At 42.8% G+C, this 18,171-nt stretch overlaps 1 pseudogene across 1 annotated transcript in view; it reads right to left on the bottom strand.

Moving 5' to 3' along the window:
* LOC123727919 (ADP-ribosylation factor-like protein 13B) overlaps nucleotides 1-18,171 on the bottom strand; it is a 38,201-nt pseudogene that overhangs the window by 7,590 nt on the left and 12,440 nt on the right. The window contains exons 2-9 of the transcript XR_014381027.1: nucleotides 13,098-13,168; nucleotides 12,699-12,804; nucleotides 12,422-12,565; nucleotides 11,135-11,240; nucleotides 9,342-9,544; nucleotides 5,625-5,745; nucleotides 3,630-3,881; nucleotides 2,393-2,461 (exon numbers count right to left, since the gene is read on the bottom strand). The product of XR_014381027.1 is annotated as an ADP-ribosylation factor-like protein 13B (transcript). The remainder of the gene's footprint in view (nucleotides 1-2,392; nucleotides 2,462-3,629; nucleotides 3,882-5,624; nucleotides 5,746-9,341; nucleotides 9,545-11,134; nucleotides 11,241-12,421; nucleotides 12,566-12,698; nucleotides 12,805-13,097; nucleotides 13,169-18,171) is intronic.

The following is an 18,171-nucleotide window of genomic DNA, read 5'->3' as shown; positions in this document are numbered from 1 at the left end:
GAGAGAGAGGAGGAGGAAGAGAGAGAGGAGGAGGAAGAGAGAGAGAGGAGGAGGAAGAGAGAGAGAGGAGGAGGAAGAGAGAGAGAGGAGGAGGAAGAGAGAGAGGAGGAGGAAGAGAGAGGAGGAGGAAGAGAGAGGAGGAAGAGACAGGACTAAATTAGCTACATCTATGTAAGGCTGGCTACTGGTTTCTGTTAGCTGAAATCAAAAAAAACTTGAACACAGCATGACAGAAATGTGTTCTGACAACTTCCTGTACAGTATTAACATGGTCAAATATAAACAGCCCATTCAACAAGATGACCTGCACCACGTAACAGACACTGACTGAAGGGACAGGACACAGGTGGAATGTAGGACGAACAGAGAGATTTCATCCCACTTCCATCAGACAGAGAACACAGACAATTAAAATATGTTTTCAGAGGACATCAGTGGTGTTTAACATGCTCTGTAGACAGAGAGAGGAAATGGGGTCAGTGTTGTTTAACATGCTCTGTAGACAGAGAGAGGAAATGGGGTCAGTGTTGTTTAACATGCTCTGTAGACAGAGAGAGGAAATGGGGTCAGTGTTGTTTAACATGCTCTGTAGACAGAGAGAGGAAATGGGGTCAGTGTTGTTTAACATGCTCTGTAGACAGAGAGAGGAAATGGGGTCAGTGTTGTTTAACATGCTCTGTAGACAGAGAGAGGAAATGGGGTCAGTGTTGTTTAACATGCTCTGTAGACAGAGAGAGGAAATGGGGTCAGTGTTGTTTAACATGCTCTGTAGACAGAGAGAGGAAATGGGGTCAGTGTTGTTTAACATGCTCTGTAGACAGAGAGAGGAAATGGGGTCAGTGTTGTTTAACATGCTCTGCAGACAGAGAGAGGAAATGGGGTCAGTGTTGTTTAACATGCTCTGTAGACAGAGAGAGGAAATGGGGTCAGTGTTGTTTAACATGCTCTGTAGACAGAGAGAGGAAATGGGGTCAGTGTTGTTTAACATGCTCTGCAGACAGACAGGAAATGAAGTCATGGAATAAGAGCTGTTAGTGAACGAGGAAGAACAGCAGCATGACAAGAACAGACAGATGGTTAGTTAGTAGTTAGTTAGTGGTTAGTTAGTAGTTAGTTAGTGGTTAGTTAGTGGTTAGTTAGGGGTTAGTTAGGGGTTAGTTAGTGGTTAGTTAGGGGTTAGTTAGTGGTTAGTTAGTAGTTAGTTAGGGGTTAGTTAGTAGTTAGTTAGTAGTTAGTTAGGGGTTAGTTAGTAGTTAGTTAGTAGTTAGTTAGTAGTTAGTTAGTAGTTAGTTAGGGGTTAGTTAGGGGTTAGTTAGGGGTTAGTTAGGGGTTAGTTAGGGGTTAGTTAGTAGTTAGTTAGTAGTTAGTTAGGGGTTAGTTAGTAGTTAGTAGTTAGTAGTTAGTTAGTAGTTAGTTAGGGGTTAGTTAGTAGTTAGTTAGTGGTTAGTTAGTGGTTAGTTAGTGGTTAGTTAGTAGTTAGTTAGTGGTTAGTTAGTAGTTAGTTAGGGGTTAGTTAGGGGTTAGTTAGGGGTTAGTTAGTGGTTAGTTAGTGGTTAGTTAGTAGTTAGTTAGGGGTTAGTTAGTAGTTAGTTAGGGGTTAGTTAGGGGTTAGTTAGTAGTTAGTTAGTAGTTAGTTAGTAGTTAGTTAGTTAGTTAGTGGTTAGTTAGTAGTTAGTTAGTAGTTAGTTAGTAGTTAGTTAGTGGTTAGTTAGGGGTTAGTTAGTGGTTAGTTAGTGGTTAGTTAGTAGTTAGTTAGTAGTTAGTTAGTAGTTAGTTAGTGGTTAGTTAGTGGTTAGTTAGTAGTTAGTTAGTGGTTAGTTAGTGGTTAGTTAGTGGTTAGTTAGTGGTTAGTTAGGGGTTAGTTAGGGGTTAGTTAGGGGTTAGTTAGTAGTTAGTTAGTAGTTAGTTAGGGGTTAGTTAGTAGTTAGTTAGTAGTTAGTTAGTAGTTAGTTAGTAGTTAGTTAGTTAGTAGTTAGTTAGTAGTTAGTTAGGGGTTAGTTAGTAGTTAGTTAGTAGTTAGTTAAGGGTTAGTTAGTAGTTAGTTAGTGGTTAGTTAGTGGTTAGTTAGTGGTTAGTTAGTGGTTAGTTAGTGGTTAGTTAGTAGTTAGTTAGGGGTTAGTTAGTAGTTAGTTAGTAGGGTTAGTTAGGGGTTAGTTAGGGGTTAGTTAGTAGTTAGTTAGTAGTTAGTTAGGGGTTAGTTAGTAGTTAGTTAGTGGTAAGTTAGTAGTTAGTTAGTAGTTAGTTAGTAGTTAGTTAGTAGTTAGTTAGTTAGGGGTTAGTTAGGGGTTAGTTAGTAGTTAGTTAGGGGTTAGTTAGTGGTTAGTTAGTAGTTAGTTAGTGGTTAACATACAGCAGTGGAGTGGTGGTGGAGTTTCACTGTAAACATCATTACCAGAACAACTCCGGTCGCCAAGAGGCTCCAGCTTGGGAAGCCGAGACATTATGGGAGTAGCCCATCCCACTATAACAACAAAACACATGGTTAGTAGTAGCCCATCCCACTATAACATCAACTAAATAGATTATTAGTAGTAGTCCATCATAACATCAACTAAATAGATTATTAGCAGTAGTCCATCATAACATCAACTAAATAGATTATTAGTAGTAGTCCATCATAACATCAACTAAATAGATTATTAGTAGTAGTCCATCATAACATCAACTAAATAGATTATTAGTAGTAGTCCATCATAACATCAACTAAATAGATTATTAGTAGTAGTCCATCCCACTATAACATCAACTAAATAGATTATTAGCAGTAGTCCATCCCACTATAACATCAACTAAATAGATTATTAGTAGTAGTCCATCATAACATCAACTAAATAGATTATTAGTAGTAGTCCATCATAACATCAACTAAATAGATTATTAGCAGTAGTCCATCATAACATCAACTAAATAGATTATTAGCAGTAGTCCATCATAACATCAACTAAATAGATTATTAGTAGTAGTCCATCATAACATCAACTAAATAGATTATTAGCAGTAGTCCATCATAACATCAACTAAATAGATTATTAGTAGTAGCCCATCATAACATCAACTAAATAGATTATTAGTAGTAGTCCATCATAACATCAACTAAATAGATTATTAGTAGTAGTCCATCATAACATCAACTAAATAGATTATTAGTAGTAGTCCATCATAACATCAACTAAATAGATTATTAGTAGTAGTCCATCCCACTATAACAACAACTAAATAGATTATTAGTAGTAGTCCATCCCACTATAACATCAACTAAATAGATTATTAGTAGTAGTCCATCCCACTATACATCAACTAAATAGATTATTAGTAGTAGTCCATCATAACATCAACTAAATAGATTATTAGTAGTAGTCCATCATAACATCAACTAAATAGATTATTAGTAGTAGTCCATCCCACTATAACATCAACTAAATAGATTATTAGTAGTAGTCCATCATAACATCAACTAAATAGATTATTAGCAGTAGTCCATCATAACATCAACTAAATAGATTATTAGCAGTAGTCCATCCCACTATAACAAAGCAAGTCAGTCATTGGTCTAAATAGATTAAACTGTGTTCCAGCCCAGTCATTGGTCTGCCACACCTACGTCAGGATTAAAAGTGTGTCTCTCTCACCAGGAAGTGGTGGAGGTGTGGGGCTCTCAGGGGCCGCTGTCTCCTCCGTCCTCAGAGGATCCACTCTGTGCTTCCTCTTCAGTCTCAGTGTACTAGTCTTCTTCTTAGTCTGCTCCACTGATACTGCACCGCTCTCTGGAGTCTGTCTCTCGCTGTCCTCTTCCTCTCCTCTTCCTCCTGCCTTCCTTCGCTCGCATCGTTGGCACCTCCCCCCTGCCCTCCTGTCTGTCTCTTCTTCAGCTTGTCTTCATTCTGCATGGATGGAACACACATGGCACACACCCATTAATACAGATGGAAACACCCCAGGGCGCTAATACAGATGGAAACACCCCATGGCGTTAATACAGATGGAAACACCCCATGGCGTTAATACAGATGAAAACACCCCATGGCGTTAATACAGATGGAAACACCCCAGGGCGTTAATACAGATGGAAACACCCCATGGCGTTAATACAGATGGAAACACCCCATGGCGTTAATACAGATGGAAACACCCCAGGGCACTAATACAGATGGAAACACCCCATGGCATTAATACAGATGGAAACACCCCAGGGCACTAATACAGATGGAAACACCCCATGGCATTAATACAGATGGAAACACCCCAGGGCACTAATACAGATGGAAACACCCCATGGCATTAATACAGATGGAAACACCCCATGGCGTTAATACAGATGGAAACACCCCATGGCATTAATACAGATGGAAACACCCCATGGCGTTAATACAGATGGAAACACCATGGCACTAATACAGATGGAAACACCCCAGGGCGTTAATACAGATGGAAACACCCCATGGCGGTAATACAGATGGAAACACCCCAGGGCGTTAATACAGATGGAAACACCCCATGGCGTTAATACAGATGGAAACACCCCAGGGCACTAATACAGATGGAAACACCCCAGGGCACTAATACAGATGGAAACACCCCAGGGCGTTAATACAGATGGAAACACCCCAGGGCACTAATACAGATGGAAACACCCCATGGCATTAATACAGATGGAAACACCCCAGGGCACTAATACAGATGGAAACACCCCATGGCATTAATACAGATGGAAACACCCCAGGGCACTAATACAGATGGAAACACCCCATGGCATTAATACAGATGGAAACACCCCATGGCGTTAATACAGATGGAAACACCCCAGGGCACTAATACAGATGGAAACACCCCATGGCGTTAATACAGATGGAAACACCCCAGGGCGTTAATACAGATGGAAACACCCCAGGGCGTTAATACAGATGGAAACACCCCATGGTGTTAATACAGATGGAAACACCCCATGGTGTTAATACAGATGGAAACACCCCATGGTGTTAATACAGATGGACACACCCCATGGCATTAATACAGATGGAAACACCCCATGGCATTAATACAGATGGAAACACCCCATGGCATTAATACAGATGGAAACACCCCATGGCGTTAATACAGATGGAAACACCCCATGGCGTTAATACAGATGGAAACACCCCATGGCGGTAATACAGATGGAAACACCCCAGGGCGTTAATACAGATGGAAACACCCCATGGCGTTAATACAGATGGAAACACCCCAGGGCACTAATACAGATGGAAACACCCCAGGGCACTAATACAGATGGAAACACCCAAGGGCACTAATACAGATGGAAACACCCCAGGGCACTAATACAGATGGAAACACCCCAGGGCACTAATACAGATGGAAACACCCCATGGCGTTAATACAGATGGAAACATCCCAGGGCACTAATACAGATGGAAACACCCCAGGGCACTAATACAGATGGAAACACCCCAGGGCACTAATACAGATGGAACCACCCAACCCATTGACAGTGCGGCTCAAATGGCACCCTATTCCCTAAAGGGGGGCACTACAACGAGGGGTTCTGGTAAAAACTAGTGCACTACATAGGGTGCCATTTCAAAACAAATGAACAGAAGTGATGCTGATTGGCCCAGTGTATTCCACACCTCATTGATGACGTTGCCTATTGGCTGGAAAGGGCTGGGTATGGTGGCGTCGTCAGTCTCCTCCTCCTCCTCCTGCAGTGTCCGACCTTCCCTCTCCGCCTCCTCTTTCTCCTGACGGTCTCTGGGAACAGGGACCGTTATTTTTTACCTAAAATGTAACTAGACAAGTCAGTTAAGAAATAATTATATTTTCAATGACAGCCTAAAATTCAGCTGGTTAATGATCCCGTCACTAAGGTGAGATATCTCTCCTAATCAGCTGGTTAATGATCCCTAATCAGCTGGTTAATGTTCCTGTCACTAAGGTGGATATCTCTCCTAATCAGCTGGTTAATGATCCCTAATCAGCTGGTTAATGATCACTAATCAGCTGGTTAATGATCCCTAATCAGCTGGTTAATGATCCTGTCACTATGGTGGATATCTCTCCTAATCAGCTGGTTAATGATCCCTAATCAGCTGGTTAATGATCCTGTCACTGAGGTGGATATCTCTCCTAATCAGCTGGTTAATGATCCTGTCACTAAGGTGGATATCTCTCCTAATCAGCTGGTTAATGATCCCTAATCAGCTGGTTAATGTTCCCTAATCAGCTGGTTAATGTTCCTGTCACTAAGGTGGATATCTCTCCTAATCAGCTGGTTAATGATCCCTAATCAGCTGGTTAATGATCCCTAATCAGCTGGTTAATGATCCCTAATCAGCTGGTTAATGATCCCTAATCAGCTGGTTAATGTTCCTGTCACTAAGGTGAGATATCTCTCCTAATCAGCTGGTTAATAATCCCTAATCAGCTGGTTAATGTTCCCTAATCAGCTGGTTAATGATCCCTAATCAGCTGGTTAATGATCCTGTCACTAAGGTGGATATCTCTCCTAATCAGCTGGTTAATGATCCCTAATCAGCTGGTTAATGATCCCTAATCAGCTGGTTAATGATCCCTAATCAGCTGGTTAATGATCCTGTCACTAAGGTGGATATCTCTCCTAATCAGCTGGTTAATGATCCCTAATCAGCTGGTTATCCTGCCTGTTTGGCCCTGTCCGGGGGTATCATCGGATGGGGCCACAGTGTCTTCTGATCCCTCCTGTCTCAGCCTCCAGTATTTATGCTGCAGTAGTTTATGTGTCGGGGGGCTAGGGTCAGTCTGTTACATCTGGAGTATTTCTATTGTCTTATCCGGTGTCCTGTGTGAATTTAAATATGCTCTCTCTAATTCTCTCTTTCTGTCTTTCTCTCGGAGGACCTGAGCCCTAGGACCATGCCTCAGGACTACCTGGTATGATGACTCCTTGCTGTCCCCAGTCCACCTGGCCATGCTGCTGCTCCAGTTTCAACTGTTCTGCCTGCGGCTATGGAACCCTGACGTGCTTGTTGCACCCTCGACAACTACTATGATTATTATTATTTGACCATGCTGGTCATTTATGAACATTTTAACATCTTGACCATGTTCTGTTATAATATCCACCCTGCACAGCCAGAAGAGGACTGGCCACCCCTCATAGCCTGGTTCCTCTCTACCCGGCACAGCCAGAAGAGGACTGGCCACCCCTCATAGCCTGGTTCCTCTCTAGGTTTCTTCCTAGGTTCTGGCCTTTCTAGGGAGTTTTTCCTAGCCACCGTGCTTCTACACCTGCATTGCTTGCTGTTTGGGGTTTTAGGCTGGGTTTCTGTACAGCACTTTGAGATATCAGCTGATGTACGAAGGGCTATATAAATACATTTGATTTGATTTGATTTAATGATCCCTAATCAGCTGGTTAATGATCCTGTCACTAAGGTGGATATCTCTCCTAATCAGCTGGTTAATGATCCCTAATCAGCTGGTTAATGATCCCTAATCAGCTGGTTAATGTTCCTGTCACTAAGGTGGATATCTCTCCTAATCAGCTGGTTAATGATCCCTAATCAGCTGGTTAATGATCCCTAATCAGCTGGTTAATGATCCCTAATCAGCTGGTTAATGATCCTGTCACTAAGGTGGATATCTCTCCTAATCAGCTGGTTAATGATCCCTAATCAGCTGGTTAATGATCCTGTCACTAAGGTGGATATCTCTCCTAATCAGCTGGTTAATGATCCCTAATCAGCTGGTTATCCTGCCTGTTTGGCCCTGTCCGGGGGTATCATCGGATGGGGCCACAGTGTCTTCTGATCCCTCCTGTCTCAGCCTCCAGTATTTATGCTGCAGTAGTTTATGTGTCGGGGGGCTAGGGTCAGTCTGTTACATCTGGAGTATTTCTATTGTCTTATCCGGTGTCCTGTGTGAATTTAAATATGCTCTCTCTAATTCTCTCTTTCTGTCTTTCTCTCGGAGGACCTGAGCCCTAGGACCATGCCTCAGGACTACCTGGTATGATGACTCCTTGCTGTCCCCAGTCCACCTGGCCGTGCTGCTGCTCCAGTTTCAACTGTTCTGCCTGCGGCTATGGAACCCTGACGTGCTTGTTGCACCCTCGACAACTACTATGATTATTATTATTTGACCATGCTGGTCATTTATGAACATTTTAACATCTTGACCATGTTCTGTTATAATATCCACCCTGCACAGCCAGAAGAGGACTGGCCACCCCTCATAGCCTGGTTCCTCTCTACCCGGCACAGCCAGAAGAGGACTGGCCACCCCTCATAGCCTGGTTCCTCTCTAGGTTTCTTCCTAGGTTCTGGCCTTTCTAGGGAGTTTTTCCTAGCCACCGTGCTTCTACACCTGCATTGCTTGCTGTTTGGGGTTTTAGGCTGGGTTTCTGTACAGCACTTTGAGATATCAGCTGATGTACGAAGGGCTATATAAATACATTTGATTTGATTTGATTTAATGATCCCTAATCAGCTGGTTAATGATCCTGTCACTAAGGTGGATATCTCTCCTAATCAGCTGGTTAATGATCCCTAATCAGCTGGTTAATGATCCCTAATCAGCTGGTTAATGTTCCTGTCACTAAGGTGGATATCTCTCCTAATCAGCTGGTTAATGATCCCTAATCAGCTGGTTAATGATCCCTAATCAGCTGGTTAATGATCCCTAATCAGCTGGTTAATGATCCCTAATCAGCTGGTTAATGATCCTGTCACTAAGGTGGATATCTCTCCTAATCAGCTGGTTAATGATCCCTAATCAGCTGGTTAATGATCCCTAATCAGCTGGTTAATGATCCCTAATCAGCTGGTTAATGATCCCTAATCAGCTGGTTAATGATCCTGTCTCTAAGGTGCGATATCTCTCCTAATCAGCTGGTTAATGATCCCTAATCAGCTGGTTAATGATCCCTAATCAGCTGGTTAATGATCCCTAATCAGCTGGTTAATGATCCCTAATCAGCTGGTTAATGATCCCTAATCAGCTGGTTAATGATCCTGTCTCTAAGGTGTGATATCTCTCCTAATCAGCTGGTTAATGATCCCTAATCAGCTGGTTAATGATCCCTAATCAGCTGGTTAATGATCCCTAATCAGCTGGTTAATAATCCCGTCACTAAGGTGGATATCTCTCCTAATCAGCTGGTTAATGATCCTGTCACTAAGGTGTGATATCTCTCCTAATCAGCTGGTTAATGATCCTGTCTCTAAGGTGTGATATCTCTCCTATTGTCTACTGTATTGTCCCTGCTCTCTTTCTTAACCGCCATTTTAAACATGTACATGATACTGCAACACAAAGTCCCCAGGGGCATTGTAAAGTCAGTAAAGTTCCTCTCTCCTCCTCCTCCTCACCTCTCCTCCCGTATCCTTCGCACTCTCTCCTGTCTCTCTCTCTTCTCCTGTTCCTCCTGAGCTCTCTGTTCGGCCGTGTCCTGGTGGACGCGTTCAGAGATGGCTTCGTAGTCATTAGCTATGTTGTTGAGCAGCCAGTTGAGTCCGTTCTTGATGGACTTGTCTCCCTTCTTACCATAGGCCAGAACGGCAGAACACGGCTCCTGAAAAACACACAGGAAGTCAGACGGCTAGAGAGACGGAGAGGATTTCATGTCACACAACATTTGATTTATTAACTCGTATTTTATTAGACAGCTATTCTCACAAGATGGAGAACAACACGGGTGTTATTGTTGAAACCTGGAGGAACTCTTTGCTAATATAAATGTATTAAGAACACACAATCCTGACCAGCTGCAACAACGTACGGCCTCATAGCAACAGTACTACAGGTGAAGTATTACAAGGTACAGCCTCATAGCCACAGTACTGCAGTTACTACAGGTGAAGTATTACAAGGTACTGCCTCATAGCCACAGTACTGCAGGTGAAGTATTACAAGGTACAGCCTCATAGCCACAGTACTGCAGGTGAAGTATTACAAGGTACAGCCTCATAGCCACAGTACTACAGGTGAAGTATTACAAGGTACAGCCTCATAGCCACAGTACTGCAGTTACTACAGGTGAAGTATTACAAGGTACAGCCTCATAGCCACAGTACTGCAGTTACTACAGGTGAAGTATTACAAGGTACGGCCTCATAGCCACAGTAATGCAGTTACTACAGGTGAAGTATTACAAGGTACAGCCTCATAGCCACAGTACTGCAGTTACTACAGGTGAAGTATTACAAGGTACTGCCTCATAGCCACAGTACTGCAGTTACTACAGGTGAAGTATTACAAGGTACTGCCTCATAGCCACAGTACTGCAGGTGAAGTATTACAAGGTACAGCCTCATAGCCACAGTACTGCAGTTACTACAGGTGAAGTATTACAAGGTACTGCCTCATAGCCACAGTACTGCAGCTGAAGTATTACAAGGTACAGCCTCATAGCCACAGTACTGCAGTTACTACAGGTGAAGTATTACAAGGTACTGCCTCATAGCCACAGTACTGCAGCTGAAGTATTACAAGGTACAGTCTCATAGCCACAGTACTGCAGTTACTACAGGTGAAGTATTACAAGGTACGGCCTCATAGCCACAGTACTGCAGTTACTACAGGTGAAGTATTACAAGGTACTGCCTCATAGCCACAGTACTGCAGTTACTACAGGTGAAGTATTACAAGGTACGGCCTCATAGCCACAGTACTGCAGTTACTACAGGTGAAGTATTACAAGGTACGGCCTCATAGCCACAGTACTGCAGGTGAAGTATTACAAGGTACAGCCTCATAGCCACAGTACTGCAGTTACTACAGGTGAAGTATTACAAGGTACGGCCTCATAGCCACAGTACTGCAGGTGAAGTATTACAAGGTACAGCTTCATAGCCACAGTACTGCAGTTACTACAGGTGAAGTATTACAAGGTACAGCCTCATAGCCACAGTACTGCAGTTACTACAGGTGAAGTATTACAAGGTACAGCCTCATAGCCACAGTACTGCAGGTGAAGTATTACAAGGTACAGCCTCATAGCCACAGTACTGCAGTTACTACAGGTGAAGTATTACAAGGTACGGCCTCATAGCCACAGTACTGCAGTTACTACAGGTGAAGTATTACAAGGTACTGCCTCATAGCCACAGTACTGCAGTTACAACAGGTGAAGTATCGAGAGACAAACCACAGCATCACTCACGATCTGACAGAGACACTTGTTCTCGTTCACGAGCTTCTCCAACGACAGGTTCTCGATGATGTCTGCCTCAGCCAATGCCCCGTCCCGATCCTGCTTGTTAGCCAATCTGTGGAGCCGACAGTGATATGTCAGAAACAGGTGTGTGTGTGTGTGTGTGTCGTGTGTGTGTGTGTGTGTGTGTGTGTGTGTGTGTGTGTGTGTGTGTGTGTGTGTGTGTGTGTGTGTGTGTGTGTGTGTGTGTGTGTGTGTTGGTTCTTCTATCCTTGTGGGGACCTACAATCTCAGAAAGCTCTGACAAGGATAGTAAAACAAGGAAAAAAATTCTCCCTCGTCCCAATTTGAAGCTTAGAAGGTTTAGGGTTACAATAAGGATTAGAATTAGGGTAGGAGGTTACGGGTTAAGGTTGGGGAAAATAGATTATTTTGAATAGAAATTAATTTTAGGTGCCCAGGAGGGTGTGTGTGTGTGTGTGTGTGTGTGTGTGTGTGTGACAGAAACATATGGTGTGGAAGGACGACACTTCATGATCAAACGCTGCCAGTCAGGGAAATGGAAGTAGTTGGATTCCTGCTAACATGAATCCGCTTTCCCAATATGTTGTATAGAATATAATACCCTACTTTAAAAAGAAACAGACAGACAGACAGACAGACAGACAGACAGACAGTCAGTCAGTCAGTCAGTCAGTCAGTCAGTCAGTCAGTCAGTGACTCGCACTAGGCCAGGTTTAGAGCTCAGACAGACAGTGAGTCACACTAGGCCAGGTTTAGAGCTCAGACAGACAGTAACTCGCCCTAGGCCAGGTTTAGAGCTCAGACAGTAACTCGCCCTAGGCCAGGTTTAGAGCTCAGACAGACAGTAACTCGCCCTAGGCCAGGTTTAGAGCTCAGACAGTAACTCGCCCTAGGCCAGGTTTAGAGCTCAGACAGTAACTCACACTAGGCCAGGTTTAGAGCTCAGACAGACAGTAACTCACATTAGGCCAGGTTTAGAGCTCTCAGACAGAGAGTAACTCACACTAGGCCAGGTTTAGAGCTCTCAGACAGAGAGTAACTCACACTAGGCCAGGTTTAGAGCTCAGACAGTAACTCACACTAGGCCAGGTTTAGAGCTCTCAGACAGAGAGTAACTCACACTAGGCCAGGTTTAGAGCTCAGACAGTAACTCACGCTAGGACAGGTTTAGAGCTCAGACAGACAGAGTGACTCACACTAGGACAGGTTTAGAGCTCAGACAGTAACTCACGCTAGGACAGGTTTAGAGCTCAGACAGACAGAGTGACTCACACTAGGACAGGTTTCCCAGCGATGCGAGGGTGTCGCAGGACCTCAGCCATGGTGTCCCTGGTCTCCTGGATCCTCTGGACATCACTGGAGTCCATCACGAACACCACCCCGTACGACTCGCTGTAGTAGTTCTTCCAGATGCCCCTGAGCACATTTACATTGGAGTCGTTTAGCAGACTCTTATCCAGACACTGCAAGTAGACACCTTTGTTTATCAGCAGAATCAGGGCCGGAAAGTGCAGGTGTTGAGTGTGAGAAAGACAACGGGTGTAAAGACCTGATCCTCTTTCCTCCGCCCAGGTCAAAGATGGTAACCTCAAACTTCCCCTGCTTCAGATCCACCTTGGAGAACCCTACTGTAGGGGCAACATCCTCTGGGCTCTCTGTGATGGAACACAACACACACACACACACACACACACACACACGTTCAGCGACGAAGAGAATGAGCCCCCTAAAAAAAAAAACACATCTTACATTTCTAATAGAGTAGAATAGGAAGTGAGTGATTCAGAGTCAAGATGTCTTCCCTGTGACTCAGTTGGTAGAGCATGGTGTGTGCAACGCCAGGGTTGTGGGTTCGATTCCCACGGGGGGACCAGTACAAAACAAAAAAAACAAAAAATCTGGATTAGAGCGTCTGCTAAATGACTCAAATGCAAGATGACACACTGACCTCCCTGGATGCCGCGTACTGTAGCAGTCTTCCCAGCGTTGTCAAGTCCAACCATCACCAGTGTTATTTTCCTAAAAACACCACAGAGAAGATGGATTACGACAGAGATGACTCAGGGACTCAAATGGAGGTGTGGTAGGAGAAAGACATGCAGGAAAATGATAGGACAATATTCACAAGGGAGGGGGGGGTAACTCTACAATATGTCATGTGACTCATGACGTGTCCCTTCTATAAAGGATACAGAACAACATTAGTAAGCAAGACATATTTGGGGCGGCAGGGTAGCCTAGTGGTTAGAGCGTTGGACTAGTAACCGAAAGGTTGCTGGATCGAATCCCCGAGCTGACAAGGTACAAATCTGTCGTTCTGCCCCTGTTCCTAGGCCGTCATTGAAAATAAGAATTTCTTGTTAACTGACTTGCCTAGTGAAATAAATATATATTGATTTTATAGCTTGAGCCACTTCCAAAAGAAAGCATTGAATATTCAACGCCAGTCTCCAAACAGAAAGGATGAATTATCTGATATTAGCCTAATGCATCGGTCAGGCAGGCAGACAGGTACTGCCCTCACCCCCACCTGTCCTTCAGATGTTACTGGTTAAGGTGTAAGAGGGGCTTAGCCAGCAGCCCAGGCCACTAATACAGCTCCTTCCCCCCTCTACCTTAGGGCTGCCCAGGGCTAACACCACAGGGATATTACCACAGAGAGGGTGAGTCAGCACTCTGTCCATAATCACGTTGAACAGTCTATGGACGTACACAGACAGTGAGGCAGAGTAAACAGACTTATCCAACACCTTGAGTCATTCCTTAACTTCTTAAGGTATAGGGGGCAGTATTTTCACGGTCGGATGAAAACCGTACCCACATTAATCTGGTTACTACTCCTGCCCAGAAACTAGAATATGCATATTATTAGGAGATTTGAATAGAAAACACTGAAGTTTCTAAAACTGTTTGAATGGTGTCTGTGAGTAGAACAGAACTCATATGGCAGGCCAAAACCTGAGAAAAATTCAACCAGGAAGTGGATGATCTGAGAATTGTAGTTCTTCTTTCTAGTCCCTTTCGAAACTACAGTGTCTGTGGGGTCACGTTGCACTTCCTAAGGCTTCCATTGGCTGTCAAAAGCCTTCAGAAAGTTGTTTCATCTGTCTCCTGTATCCGGGCAAAGTATAGGAGCTCAGTCACTGAGTGGACTGCCTGGGGACAAAGGGATTGGATATGCGCGGTCCCGCGAGCGCGCTGTTCCTTCTTTTTCTCCTTGAATGAATACGCTATTGTCCGGTTGGAATATTATCACATTTTTACATTAGAAATACCATAAAGATTGATTTTAAACAGCGTTTGACATGTTTCTAAGAACGGTAATGGAACTTTTTGACTTTTCGTCTCTGGTACCGCGCTCGCGCGTTATGCCTTTGGATAGTGCTCTGTACGCACGAACAAAACGGAGGTATTTGGACATAAATATGGATTATTTCAAACAAAAACAACATTTCTTGTGGAAGTTGCAGTCCTGGGAGTGCATTCTGGCGAAGATCAGCAAAGGTAAGAGAATATTTCTAATACTAATTCTGAGTTTAGGTGACCCCGAACTTAGCGGGTGTCTGTATAGCTCGCTGTGATGGCGAGCTATGTACTCAGAATATTGAAAAATGTGCTTTCTCCGTAAAGCTATTTTAAAATCTGACACAGCGGTTGCATCCAGGAGTAGTCTATCTATAATTCTTTAAATAATTGTTATGTATTTTGTCAACGTTTATGATGAGTATTTCTGTAAATTCACCGGAAGTTTTTGGTGGGAATACATTTTCTGAACATCACGCGCCAATGTAAAATGCTGTTTTTGGATATAAATATGAACTTTATCGAACAAAACATACATGTATTGTGTAACATGAAGTCCTAGGAGTGTCATCTGATGAAGATCGTCAAAGGTTAGTGCTTCATTTAGCTGTGTTTTGGGTTTATGTGACATATATCCTTGCTTGGAAAATGGCTGTGTGATTATTTGTGTCTATGTACTCTCCTAACACAATCTAATGTTTTGCTTTCGCTGTAACGCCTTTTTGAAATCGGACAATGTGGTTCGATTATCGAGAGTCTTATCTTTAAAATAGTGTAAAATAGTTGATTGTTGAGCAAATGAAATGATGAGATTTTTGATGTTTTGTATTTCGCGCCATGCTATTTCACTGGCTGTTGAATAGTGTCCCACAGGTCCTTCCTTCCTTCCTTCCTTCCTTCCTTCCTTCCTTCCTTCCTTCCTTCCTTCCTTCCTTCCTTCCCTTCCTTCCTTCCTTCCTTCCTTCCTTCCAATGAATAGGCCTAGATCCTAAATCTACCCTTTCTACTCAGGAAAAAGCTTCTCTGTGTCACCTAATCAAAGTAGCCAAATTGCATAAAACGTCACCCAGTCATCATTCTTGTTAGAAAAAACACACACACACACACACACACACACACACACACCTAGCCTCCATCAAAAAGTGCCTCTTCTATGGAACACACTTCCACAACACACACACACACACACACACACACACACACACACACACACACACACACACGCTGACCAAATAAACATACGTCTTACCCTCCACATGGAAACGACCAATAACAACAAGCTTACAGAACCAAAAAACACGCAGTCACATTCTGACAACACACACACACACACACACACACACACACACACACACACACACACACACATCCCACATCATCGTGTAGAAATCCTTGCCTGCGGCTCTTCCGCCGTACGGACATCAAGCAGACTATCCAGCGGACAGTCCTCTGGAGCCAGGACGACTTCATGTGGAAGCTTCAACCAGTCCAGACCCAGAGACCAACTGACCCGACGGACGTTCAGGGACAATAACTAGTAACCCACACCATGTCCCCTCAAATGTACAGTACGCCACCATGACGGATAACGTGTCACACACACTGTACAGGCCAGGCCCAGAGAGCAGCAGGATTAGCTAGGGATTTCCTTAAGTCTCTCTACAGTAGGACACGTGTTCTTAAGATACTCTGCCTGTTTAGCGTCAGAGGGGTCGCTGTCTCACCTCCTTCACGCTCTTTCTTAAAACTGTTTTTTTTTTGTAATTTTTTTTTTACAATTAATATTTCCTTGATTCCTCACCTCCTCTCTCCTCACCTCCTTCTCAAAACTCGTTGAAAGAAAGAAAAAGGTCAGAGTGGAGAGGACCAGGATATTGGATATTTATTCCCCAATGCATTTTGTGGAGGGGCGAAGAGTCCGGACATGCATCCAGGAGGAAACAACATGGCTGCCGTGCCCGTGGAGCCTACCACACAGGTGTGAGTCACTCAGTCACATACTCAAATCAAATGTTATTGGTCCATATTTAACAGATGTTATTGGTCCATATTTAACAGATGTTATTGGTCCATATTTAACAGATGTTATTGGTCCATATTTAACAGATGTTATTGGTCCATATTTAACAGATGTTATTGGTCCATATTTAACAGATGTTATTGGTCCATACACATATTTAACAGATGTTATTGGTCCATATTTAACAGATGTTATTGGTCCATATTTAACAGATGTTATTGGTCACATATTAAACAGATGTTATTGGCCCATATTTAACAGATATTATTGGCCCATATTTAACAGATGTCATTGGCCCATATTTAACAGATGTCATTGGTCCATATTTAACAGATGTCATTGGTCCATATTTAACAGATGTCATTGGTCACATATTAAACAGATGTTATTGGTCACATATTAAACAGATGTTATTGGTCCATATTTAACAGATGTTATTGGTCCATATTTAACAGATGTTATTGGTCCATATTTAACAGATGTTATTGGTCACATATTTAACAGATGTTATTGGTCCATATTTAACAGATGTTATTGGTCCATATTTAACAGATGTTATTGGTCCATATTTAACAGATGTTATTGGTCCATATTTAACAGATGTTATTGGTCCATATTTAACAGATGTTATTGGTCACATATTTAACAGATGTTACACATATTTAGAAATGTTAATGCGAGTGTAGCGAAATGCTTGTGTTTCTAGCTCCAACAGTGCAGTAATATCTAACTAAATGCTTGTGTTTCTAGCTCCAACAGTGCAGTAATATCTGACTAAATGCTTGTGTTTCTAGCTCCAACAGTAATATCTAACTAAATGCTTGTGTTTCTAGCTCCAACAGTAATATCTAACTAAATGCTTGTGTTTCTAGCTCCAACAGTGCAGTAATATCTAACTAAATGCTTGTGTTCCTAGCTCCAACAGTGCAGTAATATCTAACTAAATGCTTGTGTTCCCAGCTCCAACAGTGCAGTAATATCTAACTAAATGCTTGTGTTTCTAGCTCCAACAGTGTTGTAATATCTAACTAAATGTTTGTGTTCCCAGCTCCAACAGTGCAGTAATATCTAACTAAATGCTTGTGTTTCTAGCTCCAACAGTGCAGTAATATCTAACTAAATGCTTGTGTTCCTAGCTCCAACAGTAATATCTAACTAAATGCTTGTGTTCCTAGCTCCAACAGTGCAGTATATCTAACTAAATGCTTGTGTTTCTAGCTCCAACAGTGCAGTAATATCTAACTAAATGCTTGTGTTCCTAGCTCCAACAGTGCAGTAATATCTAACTAAATGCTTGTGTTCCCAGCTCCAACAGTGCAGTAATATCTAACTAAATGCTTGTGTTTCTAGCTCCAACAGTAATATCTAACTAAATGCTTGTGTTCCCAGCTCCAACAGTGCAGTAATATCTAACTAAATGCTTGTGTTTCTAGCTCCAACAGTAATATCTAACTAAATGCTTGTGTTCCTAGCTCCAACAGTGCAGTAGTATCTAACTAAATGCTTGTGTTCCCAGCTCCAACAGTGCAGTAATATCTAACTAAATGCTTGTGTTCCTAGCTCCAACAGTGCAGTAATATCTAACTAAATGCTTGTGTTCCCAGCTCCAACAGTGCAGTAATATCTGACTAAATGCTTGTGTTCCTAGCTCCAACAGTGCAGTAATATCTAACTAAATGCTTGTGTTCCTAGCTCCAAC

Source organism: Salmo salar, chromosome 16 (genome assembly GCF_965601325.2).
Source record: "Salmo salar chromosome 16, fSalSal1, whole genome shotgun sequence".
NCBI lineage: Eukaryota > Metazoa > Chordata > Actinopteri > Salmoniformes > Salmonidae > Salmo > Salmo salar.
The sequence above is the reverse complement of the archived record's forward strand: the minus strand, read 5'-3'. Positions and strand labels throughout refer to the sequence as shown.